The sequence below is a fragment of the Triturus cristatus genome, chromosome 4_2 (assembly GCF_964204655.1).
Source record: "Triturus cristatus chromosome 4_2, aTriCri1.1, whole genome shotgun sequence".
NCBI lineage: Eukaryota > Metazoa > Chordata > Amphibia > Caudata > Salamandridae > Triturus > Triturus cristatus.
The window spans coordinates 222,255,658-222,268,743 of record NC_140586.1 but is presented as its reverse complement, the minus strand read 5'-3'; the positions used below and the strand labels follow the sequence as shown (position 1 = coordinate 222,268,743).

At 48.5% G+C, this 13,086-nt stretch overlaps 1 pseudogene; it reads right to left on the bottom strand.

Annotated features, from left to right (window-relative positions):
- LOC146833462 (uncharacterized) overlaps positions 1 to 12,016 on the bottom strand; it is a 42,682-nt pseudogene extending 30,666 nt beyond the window's left edge.
- Between the last annotated feature and the right edge of the window lie 1,070 nt (positions 12,017 to 13,086).

Genomic DNA, 13,086 nt, shown 5'->3' with positions numbered 1-13,086 from the left:
CTCTTTTGAGGCCCATTCGGTCCTAGGTGCTATGGCATCTAAAGCTTTTTCCTCTGGTTCTCGGTTGCAGGACATAATGGCAGTGGCTGATTGGGTGTCTAACTCAACATTTACGGTATTTCATCATAAGACGATTGTAGATGTTGCTTCATTGTTGGAGGCACAGCTTTAAACTAACATAATTCTAAGCCTCTTGTCCTGACAGAGAATAAAACATTTTCTAGCTAGTGTGTCAAGAATTTTGAATTCTATTAAGGACACAGAAGCAAAGATTATCCACTCTATGTTATATTTGATACTGAGTATTATAGATCATATTGCTGGCATTATTACCGTAATTGTTATACATTCAATATGATGTTGTCTATCCCACCCTGTGGTTTCAGTTTCCTCTTAAAAAGCATGGTGTTTCGATTTTTTCTCTTATCCACAGATGCAGATAAGAAACCAGCATAGACGCTTAGAGACATGTGTGGTTGGAGATCCATCTGATAGGTTCACGTTCAAAAGTATGCCTCGGAGTTGTCATGTCAGGATGAGCCCGTTCGCGTGAAGTTGCAGTTGATTCCTGGTACCCACATTGGAGGCAGGTTGTTAGTACACGGTTGAAGTTGTTCGATGTTTCCAAATAAAAAGGATGGATATTCTTTTCAGGAGTATATATATATGGGGACTGGAACCCTCTGATCGGTAGAGACATTGGGCTCAGTGCTCATAGGATATATAGTTTAAAGCTTTGCTTGTTTTCATTGGCTATTTTATTTTAATAGTAAAGAAAGAGAAGCATAATCCTTGCCTCAATGTCCTTAATAGAATTTAAAATTCTTGATGCGCCAGCTTAATTTTTTTTTATTCATGCAGTTGTCCTGACCACTAACCCTATTAGCCTCTCCCAGAAGAAACCCATGGCCACCATGGGGGAAGGGGGTCCAAGCCCAGCAGGGACCTCAACTTCATATTTTTGTCCTAGTCAGAACATGAGAAAAAAACAGGAAATGCAATTGATCAGATTAGCCTTATTGGGCTAAGAGTGGGTGAAGCCATTTTTTAACTGTCTCAATTTACAGTGGTTCAGCACCCTAGGATGCGCTTTATTTCACTTCAAACCATACCGTGGGATGCTATGCGAGCAGAAATATTGGAACGTGTCCTTTATCAATAGGACACCACCAACTGGATTGGAATTATAAATTGAAAACTGGATACTTTGATACTATTCAGAACATTTCTGAACTATTGTCTTGATTCAGTAATCACAGAGTCACACTCCCCAACTGAGAGGATGCCATCAGCTGGTTTCAGAAAGAAATGACGTACAAAACAATAGATGCAGCAGAATATTCTAGCCGTTTTTAAGAAGAGATTTGATTAGATCCCTGAAGAAATCTGCGATGATGAAACGCGTTGGTTATGGTTCTGAATTGATTGTCAAAAGAAGAAAATGAATAAAGAATTCTTAATCCGATATGTCTAATGGATATTATGTACTGTAAAAAACATGTATTGTGTGTGCTAACTACTTGAAAAACTTTTGCTGAACTCTTATTTATCATGAGTGTTATGATTTATGTATCCTAGGGTGCTGAATCATTCTAGATTGATTTAAAGTTGGGAGATTCTCCGTTTGATAGTTGAGGTGGGTTGAACTTCAGGTTCTGTGCACCACAGTAAGCATTTAAGTGTCCCTACTGTTAGGGTAAGTGCGGTCGTTTATTGCCTCAATCCCCTTGCAGTCAATTGGTTCCATTTTTGGACTGTATGTTCTTTCTCATGTCATAGGTGGCGATCACCTCATGTTTAATTACGGGGATGAGGGTGTAGTACGCAGGAATAATATTATATGGCTGTTGAGAATAAAAAGTAAAGAGGAGACTGCATAATCTGAAGCTTACAGTCCTGTCATAGAATCAAAAATTAGCTAGCATTCGCGCCAAGAATTTTCAATTCTATTAAGGACACGGAGGCGAGGATTATGCTTCTCTTTCTATTTATTGCTACTCACAGCAGCCAATGAAAACTTGTGTTATATGAAAAAACAACAACATTTCTCATGATGCACATATCACATCACTTCCTGCAGGGCCCCATAAGAGCCAGCCATACCGGAACTAGTCCTCTTTCTTTGCTCCGAACAGAAGTCCAATAAGTATTAAAGTTCAACAAGTATCAAAGTTCAACAACAACAGCTTCCAACGTGGAAGAACACCAGACCAGCTGGGAAACACGTCACTCTGTACACCGGATCAATCCATCTTCTTGTCAGATCCTGAAAGAACAGAAATAAACAACCCGTAACTTCTGTCAAAACAGAGTATATACAACACGGGTGGGCAAAAATTACATTACAGTAATTTAACCGGGTGGGATAATCCTCGCCTCCGTGTCCTTAATAGAATTGAAAATTCTTGACGCGAATGCTAGCTAATTTTTGATTCTATTACAGGACCGGAGGCTTCATATTATGCTAGTTTAACGCTGATTAAAAACAACAGAGGATATATCACCCACCGGTTTATAATAAAATTGTTTAAACGTGGATTCAGACGACCAGTCTGCAGAATGCATGATATCTTGCACCGTAGATCCCAGCATGAAAGTTTTAGAGGCCATGGCGCCTCGAACCGAATGTGCACCAAACACTTGGGTATCCACCCCTGCCTCCTGCATAACATTTTTAAGCCATCGGGCTATGGTAGCCGCAGTAACAGGTTTATACGGTTTTTGCAGAGCAATTAACAATTGTACCACACCATCAGGCCTGAGAGACCTGGTACACTCTTCATAAGCCTTGAGGCATTGAACCACACAAAGTTTAGCATTATCTGGAAAAGCATGATAATCCACACTACGTGACATGGTTTTAGTTCTAGACGTAATTTTAAACGAAACTCCCTCTGGAGTAAATACTCTACCTGTAATATCGAGCGCTTTAACATCCGAGGAACGTCTGCAAGCCGCTAGGCAAAGTAACATGGCCAGTTTGGCCGACAACTGTTTCCTGGACAACGTATTGTTGTCCGGCCAACTATTAAAGAGGGACAGAACCCGCGAGACGTCCCACAAGGAGGAATACTTTGGTTTGGGTGGATTGGCTACTCTAATGCCCTTTAGGAGTTTACAGATTAAAGGATGCATCCCGACAGGCTTGCCCTCGATCTGAGAGTGGCCTGCCGAGATGGTGGAGCGGAAGTTATTAACCGAGCGGTAGGCTAGACCTTGCGACGCCTTCTCCGAAAGAAAATTTACAATATAGGGTAATCCTGCCCCCACGGGATCCACATGTTGTCCCATGCACCAACGAACCCAGCATCCTCAGGCTGACGAATATCGTTTCCTGGTAGAGGGGGCCCACGCTTGATTGATAAAGCTCGCAGCCTGGTCCGAAAATCCTGGCATTTGCCAACACTGCCTGAAAGTCTCCAGGCCATCAGGGACAGGTGCCCCGATAAAACCATCGGGTGTGTCTCCCCCTGAGGGCCCTGGAGCATGGTCGAGGACCAAGGAATCCTCCTGGGGAAGTCGCAACTCGCCTCCATCAGCAACGGGAACCAAGGTTGCGACTTCCACAAAGGAGTCACCAGTATCACTTCTGCTCTCTGGCGCATCACCTGAGTGAACACTCGGGGAATGAGGATGAATGGTGGAAACGCGTAATTCAACTGCTGAGTCCACTCCTGTGCCAAGGCATCTGTCGCCAGCGCAAGAGGGTTTGGCCTCCAGCTGAAAAACTGCGTCATTTGACGGTTCAGTCTGGAGGCAAAGAGGTCGATCTCGCAACGTCCCCAAACTTCCTGTAACCACTGAACCACTCGTGAGCAAAGTTGCCAGTCGCTGTCGTCCCTGAGGTGTCGAGAGTTCCAATCCGCCACCACATTGGACTGACCCGGAATGTACTCCGCTATCACCGATATCTGGTTGGTCAGGCAATAGTGCCAAAAGGCTTTCGCTATCTCCACCAACATTGAGGACCTCATGCCCCCCAATTTGTTGATGTATCGGACTGCCGATATGTTGTCCATCCGAAGAAGGATGCAACACGAGATCTGCCTGGGAGCCAACGTCCGGATCGCAAAGGATCCCGCGAGGAGCTCTAGACAATTTATGTGAAGATTTAACTCTTCTAGGGACCACCGTCCCCCTGTGGAAATATTTCCGCAGCGCGCTCCCCAACCCCAACGGCTGGCGTCGGACTCTATGACCACCTCTGGTAACGAGCCGAAGATTGCTCTGCCGTTCCATGCCTCGACATGGGCCAACCACCATTGCATCTCCTCTCTCACTTCCTGGGTAAGAGGGACTACGTCTGTGTAAGAAAGGCCCTTCTGTAAGTGTTGGATCTTTAGGCGTTGAAGGGCCCTGTAGTGCAGGGGGCCCGGGAATATCGCCTGAATGGATGACGCAAGGAGGCCCACTATTCGGGCAATCCCCCTGAGCGAGACCATCTGTTTGGACAGGAACGAGCGTAGCTCTTTCTTGATATCTCGTAGTTTGGAGCTCGGAAGGCAGAGTTGGGCCGTCTGAGAATTTATGACGAACCCCAGAAAGTCTATCGTCTGCGCGGGAGAGAGGACTGATTTCGGTTCGTTGATCACGAACCCCAGATTCTGCAAAATATGAATGGTCATGCGCAGATGTCGAGCCACTAGCTCCGGAGATTGCGCCATAATGAGCATGTCGTCCAAGTAGACAATCATGCAAACCCCTTGTTCTCTGAGGTAGGCCACGACCGGCTTCAGTACCTTGGTGAAGCACCACGGTGCTGAGGAAAGTCCAAAAGGAAGGACCAAATACTCGTACCACCGGTTCCGCCATTGAAACTGAAGGAATCTGCGGTGGGGACGATATATGGGAATGGACAGATAAGCGTCCTTCAGGTCCAGACGGACCAACCAGTCCCCTTGTTTCAGTAAATCCGCCAACAGATGGATGCCCTCCATCTTGAAATGTTTGTAAGTCAGAAAGTGGTTGAAATCCTTCAAATTGAGTACCAACCTGTAACCGCCTCCTTTCTTCTGTACCAGAAAAATATTGCTGCAGAAACCGCGAGGGCCCTCTTTGCAAGGAGCTATCGCGCGTTTCTGCAGCAATCCGTCTATTTCTGAATCTATAAAATCGCACTCGAGTTGGGAAAAAGAAAGCTGCCTGGGGCGCTGTACCTGACGGGGTGTCTGAAAAAACTCTAGGTGGAACCCCTGAACTGTCTGTAGTACCCAAGCGTCTTGTGATATCTGAGCCCAATTGTGAAAGAAATACCGAATACGCCCCCCCCAAGGGAAGAGGAAGTAAATCTGGAGCGCTCACCTGAGGAATCGGCGGCTTGGAATCCTCCACGGTAGGAGCCTTTGTTAAAGCGCCGCTTGTTGAAGCGCTGTCTGGTGGGGTAGAAAGTGCCACCACGGGTGGAGTCCCAGTCACCTCTGCCGCGTCCGAAATCTCCTCGCTGGGGACCTTGGGAGTGCTGACGGCCAAACGAGCGTCCCCGCCCTCGTCCGGCCCTATTGAAAACACCGGCTTGTCTTGGCAACCCCGCCAAGCGCGATCAATCCCTTTCTTGGGATCCTTGGCGAACTTTTTCAGAAAAGTAAGCATGCTGGGGTCAATGTCCGGCGTCTCCGCCACTTTGTCTGAGAGGTCCGGTCTTGGGCATTCTGACCTTAGTCTGTTGCGCACCTCCTTATCAAACCCCTTGCTTAAGTTCTCGTGCAAGTACGCAGCCACCTCCGGAGCCGGTAACCAGTCCGATGATCTGGGGTGCACAATATCTGCGGGGTTGAAATTAAAGGGGGTAGGAGCCGGCGGGGAAGGCTCCGCATGCTTAGTCTTCTTGGACTTCTTTTTAGGAGGGGAGTCATCCGGGGTGTCAGAAGAGGTGGACGTAGACTCTGTGTCAGTGTCCTTAAATTTCTCACGCTCTCTAATCGGGCGCGGAAGCGCCTCGTAGGACTCCGAATGTGGCCACGACTTATCCTGGGAGTCCCCTGACGTCCCCTCCGTGTGCCTAGGGAAGCCATGCCTTTTTGCAAACCTCTCCAGCTGCTTAGTGATGGGCTTTAAGGCCGTCGCCAGAGCTTGTTGTACAGTTCCAGGAACTGCTTTTTCTAGGGCCTTGCTGACCGACTCCTGGACAGAAGCATCCAGGGCCTCAACAATATTGTCCTCAATGGCAGGTCCTCCTACCTCCTCTTCATACAAGGTATCATCCTCCTCATAATGCACCCATGTATCCATAGTGGAACCACACTTGTAGCGGTAATTACTCATAAGGTAATATCAAGGAGGAAATCCAAGGGGGGAGCCAACCCACAGCACAGCAGCCCCGGTACCTAGCTCCTCAGCACCAGCTGTAGAACAATTATTGCAGCCCCCAGGGCGTAGTGGAGCCAAAGAGCAAATCAGATACAAGGAGGTGTGCTCCCTCCAGGCCCAGGTCGTTTTTGCAGCCAGCCAGGCGTCAGCAGTGCTCTTCGAAGGAAATCACAAACCAAATGCCTAAAAGTGAAAGTAACCGGGCTGTTGCGACGTGCGTAGCCTAAATCCTACTAAAAAACAACCAGATTGGGCTACGCACGTGGGAACACTAACGAAACCAAAACTACCAGGCTCCTGGCGTCAGCGGCATACAAGGGAAGCCTCAGCGCCCACAAACCAAGAATCTCGGTCCCACCGAAGGCGGGGCGGTACCGGGTGCTGAAGAGAGAAAGGGTGCAGCGCGCCACTCAAGGCATGCGAAGCGGCCGAGCGCCGCGTCTAAATTCCTCAATTTTAAACCTTCGCGCTTTCGCGCCTCGGACCGCTCGTCCTCCTAAGTGCCCCCAACTTCACCGCACTCCTCCGCGGTGAACACAAAGCGCCGCAGCGCGAGTGAAAGACACCGCAACCCGAAGGTTGCCGATACAGATCAGGGCGCTCTCGCCGACACCACCGCCGTGAACCCAGGCATTAGCAGATCACTCGAAGCACAATTGCGCACCAAAAGCAATAGCATATCCAAGCAAACAAGTGCCTATCAAAAGCATTAGCATATCCATGAAACAAATGCATATCCATTATAAAGTCATCATAACAATCGATATAAATCGGAGCTTTCAACTTAACTGTCTGCGTGAGCAGCAAAGAAAGAGGACTAGTTCCGGTATGGCCGGCTCTTATGGGGCCCTGCAGGAAGTGATGCGATATGTGCATCATGAGAAATGTTGTTGTTTTTTCATATAACACAAGTTTTCATTGGCTGCTGTGAGTAGCAATAAATAGAAAGAGAAGCATAATACGAAGCCTCCGGTCCTGTAATAGAATGAAAAATTGTCTAGCAAGCGCAACAAAGAATTTTCAATTCTATTAAGGACACGGAGGCGAGGATTATGCTTCTCTTTGCTTTACTGCAAAACACAGCAGCCAATAAAAACAACTTTAAACTCCAGCATACCCCGGAAGTACAATCCCCTCCAGTAGTATGCCCCAATCACTGTCAACACTTTAGTATATAAAGTCCGAATCACGACATCACTTCCTCTTTCTTTGCATGAAAAACTCTTTAACACAGTCCACCAACTTGACCGTTGAACACTGGACCACCGATTTCCCCATCGACGTGCGTCCAAACTTGAACCTCGAATTTCCTCTCCGGAAACGCTGCCATCTGTCCTCTGCCAAGATGAGTTGTCTCCCAGATGAGCCGTATCATCCTTGCCGATGCCAAAACTCCAGAACCTCAAGGTTGCTTGGTCTGTTCTCCTGAAATGGAAACTGACATCGTAACGCCCATACAAAAAGACGTTGAAGGCAATGTATAGGATTATCGGGTGGGTACAACATCATAGCAAATACACAATAATGCCATCATTCCAACTGCTTGGGTGGGATAATTCTCGCCTCCGTGTCCTTAATAGAATTGAAAATTCTTTGTCGCGCTTGCTAGACACTTTTTCATTCTATGGCAGTCCACGGAGGCTCTGATTATGCTAGTTTAAAGTTGATTCACCACCACCGAAGCTACATCCACAATAGGTTTATGATAAAACGTTTTGAATGTGGAATCAGCCGACCAGTCCGCCACAGTCATGATATCTTGCAACCGGGAACCCGCCCCAAAAGACTTAGAGGCCATAGCTCCCCTAACAGAATGAGCTCCAAAAATGGAAGCATCCACCCCGCAAGACCCAGTAACCAAGTGACCCACCTGGCCAGGGTTGCAGATGTGACCGGGCGAAAAGGTCGCTGAAGAGCAATTAACAATTGTCCTGAAACATCAGATCTAAACTCCCTAGTACAATCTTCATAAACCTTCAAACACTTGACCACACACAATTTGCTGTGATGAGGAAATGCAGGGTATGTAATACACTGAGACTGCGTCTTAGTACGTCTGGAAATCGTAAAGGAAACTCCCGAAGGAGTAAATACTCTACCTGCCAAATCCAATGCTCGCACATCCGACACTCGTCTACATGAAATTAGACACAGTAGGACTGTCAATTTTGCCGATAATTGTTTCCTAGACAGGGCTTCATTATTCGGCCAGTTCCTCAAAAAACGCAAAACCACCGACACATCCCAAAGTACGGTGTACCTAGGTTGCGGAGGGTTCACTAATCGAATCCCTCACACCACCTTGCAAACCAAGGGGTGTTCCCCCACCGGTCTGCCCTCCACATGCGGATGGCCCGCTGAAATAGCCGATCTAAAGTTATTCACCGTCCAGTACGCCAAACCGGACTTGGCTAATTCCGACAAGAAATTCACGATTAGATGAATATCGGATCCCACGGGATCACTCTGTCGCTCACCACACCAACTAACCCATCGCTTCCAAGCCGATTCATATCGCTTGTGTGTGGAGGGTGCCCAAGCCTGGGATAAGAAAAAGAGAGTGTCTTGCGAAACTCCCGGCACCTGCCAGCGATGCCTGAAAGTCTCCAGGCCATGAGAACCAGCTGGTTCTGCAACACTAACGGGTGGCGAAGCCCCTGAGGATCCGTGAGAATGTCCGGAAACGACCGAAGACGCACCGGAGGCGCACAGACCAAGGTCAAGGCGGTTGGAAACCATGCTTGCGCTTTCCAACAAGGCGTAACCAGGACTAGTTCTGCTTTCTGTCTGCGAATGTGAGCCAACACTCTCGGAATCATGGCAAATGGTGGAAAGGCATATAGAATGCCCGTCGTCCACGAGTGAAGAAAGGCGTCCGAGCCGACCGCTAGAGGATCCGGCCGCCAACTGTAGAACCGTGGAAGCTGACTGTTGAGTCTGGACACAAACAGGTCCAACACACAGGGTCCCCACTTGAGATTCAATGCTTCGAAACTGCTGGGATGCAGCTTCCAGTCGCTGCTGTCCCGCAAATGTCGTGAATTCCAATCGGCAATCACGTTGGACGACCCGGGAATATACTCCGCCGTCACCACCAGACGATGGTCCAGGCAATAATGCCAGAAGTCCTTGGCTATCTCTGCCAAGAGACGAGATCGTGTCCCTCCGAGTCGATTTATGTATCTCACCGCGGACACATTGTCCATGCGTAGTAGAATGCAACAAGACATCTTCTGCGGGGCCAGAGTTCGAATCGCAAACGCTCCCGCCAGAAGTTCCAAGCAGTTGATATGCAATTTTAGCTCCTCCTGAGACCAACGACCCCCTGTCTCCATGGTCCCGCACCGCGCTCCCCAGCCCCAGCGACTCGCATCTGACTCTATCACTACATCCGGACTGGAGGAGAAAATGGCTCTGCCGTTCCAGGCATCCATATGGTCTAACCACCAATTGATCTCCGTACGAGCCTCCGCTGAAAGGGCTATCTGTTGCGCATACGGGAGACCCTTGCGTAAATGCAAAATTTTCAATCTCTGAAGGGCCCTGTAATGCAAGGGGCCCGGGAATATCGCCTGAATGGACGCAGCCAACAGGCCTACGAGGCGAGCCAGTGTCCGTAATGATATTGTCGGAGAGGCAAGCGCTCTCCTCAATTCCTTCCTGATAGCCACTCTCTTCCTCAAGGGAAGAAGTAACTGGCACATGAAAGAATTGATCTGAAAGCCCAAAAAATCCATCGATTGCGATGGAATCAGGACCGACTTCTCCAGATTCAAAAGGAAACCCAGGTCTTGTAACAGTTGGAGAGTCCAAGACAGGTGACTCATCAAGAGTTCCCTCGACTGTGCCATAATTAGAATGTCGTCGAGATAAATTATCAGACGTACCCCTCGTTCTCTCAACCATTGGACCACCGGTCTCATGAGTTTGGTGAAGCACCAAGGGGCGGAAGACAGACCATAGGGCATCGCGGAAAACTCGAACCACTGGTCGCGCCAGAGAAACTGGAGAAACCTCCTGTGTGGCGGGAAAATAAGAACCGCCAGATAGGCGTCCTTCAGATCTAAGCGAACGAGCCAATCCTGTTCTAGGAGGATGTCCCTCAGTAAATGGATGCCCTCCATCTTGAAGTGGCGATACACCACCCAAGCGTTGAACTCCCTGAGATTCAACACTAAACGGAACCCTTTGTCCTTCTTCGGGACCAAGAAAATCGTGCTTACAAAACCCCGAGGATGGGGAATAGACCTCACTATCGCACCCTTTTGGAGTAGTGCTTCCACTTCCCTGTCGATGAAACTCTGTTCTTGTAGGGAAAAATGTAGGGAGCCGGGCACCTGACTCTGAGTCGGAGTGGCGTAGAACTCTATGTGGAAGCCCTGCACTGTTTGTAACACCCAGGGATCGACCGTAATCTCCTGCCACCTGTGAAGGAACAACGCAATACGACCTCCCACCATGCATTCTGTGGTATTCAAAATCGTTACCTGAATAGGAGTTATCTCCGGAATTTTGTTGTCCTCTATAGGCTCCTCTGTGGCCTCGACCTCGTCCACCCCTATTGCGGGAAGGGTAAAACTGCGACCTCTGACCACCTCTGCCTCTTTGCTCCGCCCCTCGGGAGGTCTGGTTATAGCCTCGGCCAGACCCTCGACCTCTAGCGCGTCCGGCCCTATCAAAAACACCAGTGTGGAACACCTTCTTGATGTTAGCCTGCGCCTTGTCTAGGGCTGAGAAAGTGGCCACGTATTTGCCCATCTCTTTGACAAATTTGTCGCCAAACAGCATGCCATTGGCCAAGGAACCCGGTTCGGTCGTTGCCATCTCCGCTAATTGAGAGTCTATTCTCATTAAGAAGGAGCGCCTCCTTTCAGTTGACAGCACCACATTGGCATTCCCTAAAAAGCACAGGGCCCGCTGAGCCCACTCCATAATATCAGAGGTGTCCAATGGAACATTCTGGTTTTTAGCGTTGACCGCCGCGTCTAATATTTTTGTAAGGGGCCCCGAAACATCCAGTAATTTATCCTGGCACCCCCGCCAGGCTCTATCCAAACCCTTTTTCGGGTCTTTCGCGAATTTTCGCATAAACGTAGCCATATTAGGGTCTAACTCTGGCGTGTCCGCCACTTTGCCAGTCAGCGATGGTCGCGGACATTCCGATCTCAATGTGGCGCGCACCTCCTTCTCGAAACCCTGCCGTAAGTTTACCCCCACATAATGGGCCACTTCAGGACAGGGAACCCACTCCGAGGATCGCGGATGAATAAGACTCTGAGGGTCGAATAATAGATTTTTAGGGGCCTGGCTGTCATCCGCCTTGTTTCACCTTTTTTGTTTTCTTTTTGGGTCTCACCGATTCCACCTCCGAGTCAGAAGTGTTAGTAGTAGATGGTAATGATTCATCCGTGGTATAAGCAGCCATGGATCCATGGTCTTTCATAACATTTTTTGCCATACGCGCCAATACTTTGGCCGAAGACTGCGAAGTGCCTGCGTCACTATGCTGGGTCTTCATTTTCCTCTTGCCATACTTAAGGAGGGGTTTAGTAAAAGGTTTGAGGGCTTTTATCAACGCCTTGTTAACTGAACCCTGGACGTGGGTATCCAGGGCTTCAACCAAATTCTCCTCCAAGTTTTCAGGTTCCTCATAGTCCTCATAATTATCACACTCTACCCACTGATCCTCCTCTTCGGCGTAGTACGCCATTGCCTGAAGCAGAGGGTTGGAGGAGATTCACGGGGGGGGGAGCAGCCCAGGGGTCTGTCAGAACCTGGTCACTAACAAGTGCACCAACAAAAACAACCTAAACTAAAGGTTCTGAGTCAAAGTCAAGGTGGAAGGAGAACCCCAATACACTCCCCTAGAGCAAGGCTCTATTCCGGTCACACGCTCCGGTAAGCGTTCAAAATATGAGGCCAGAGATGGGTGCAGTCTTTCTCTACTGTGCGCGAGGAGCCGTTAATTCAAAAGTGCTGAAAACGAGTTCGCGCGCACAGGCAGAGCGTCCGGGTAACGACGCGACCGCTCTCTGCGCACGAGCGTGTCGCGTCTGCCTCCTCCTTCTCCACCGCCCCCTAACGCTCGCAACTAGTCAGCGACGCGCGCGCGCGCTGCGAGACGCCACGTCCTCAGCGGGACCGGAGCCGAGAACAAACGCTTCGGGACCGATCCGCCGATCACGCTACAAGCTAACAAACCTTCAGCACAAGCCTGAAATAGAAGTCATTAGCGACGAATATCGTTCAAACAAATATTTCCCCACAATCTACCAGACTGATAAAAAGGTAAGGGAAAAACACTTATCTGCTGCTGCAGCAGCAAAGAAAGAGGAAGTGATGTCGTGATTCGGACTTTATATACTAAAGTGTTGACAGTGATTGGGGCATACTACTGGAGGGGGTTGTACTTCTGGGGTATGCTGGAGTTTAAAGTTGTTTTTATTGGCTGCTGTGTTTTGCAGTAAAGCAAAGAGAAGCATAATCAGAGCCTCCGTGGACTGCCATAGAATCATAACCATTAACTTTGGTCTGCAAAGTGCTTTGGGACCTCGACAAGAGATATGAAATCACTTTAGGGTTGCTGCAATCTAATAAATACAATTCATGCACTATATTAAGATCACGTTAACAAATACCAGACTTTACCCTCATTCACAAGCCAACAAACAGGTTGACGGGTATACCATCTGTCGAGCAAGACAATTGGCAGTTTTAGAGACTACTTGTGAGCAATTAAAAATTTGCAAACATTCGTGACAAGAATTTTCAATTCTATTA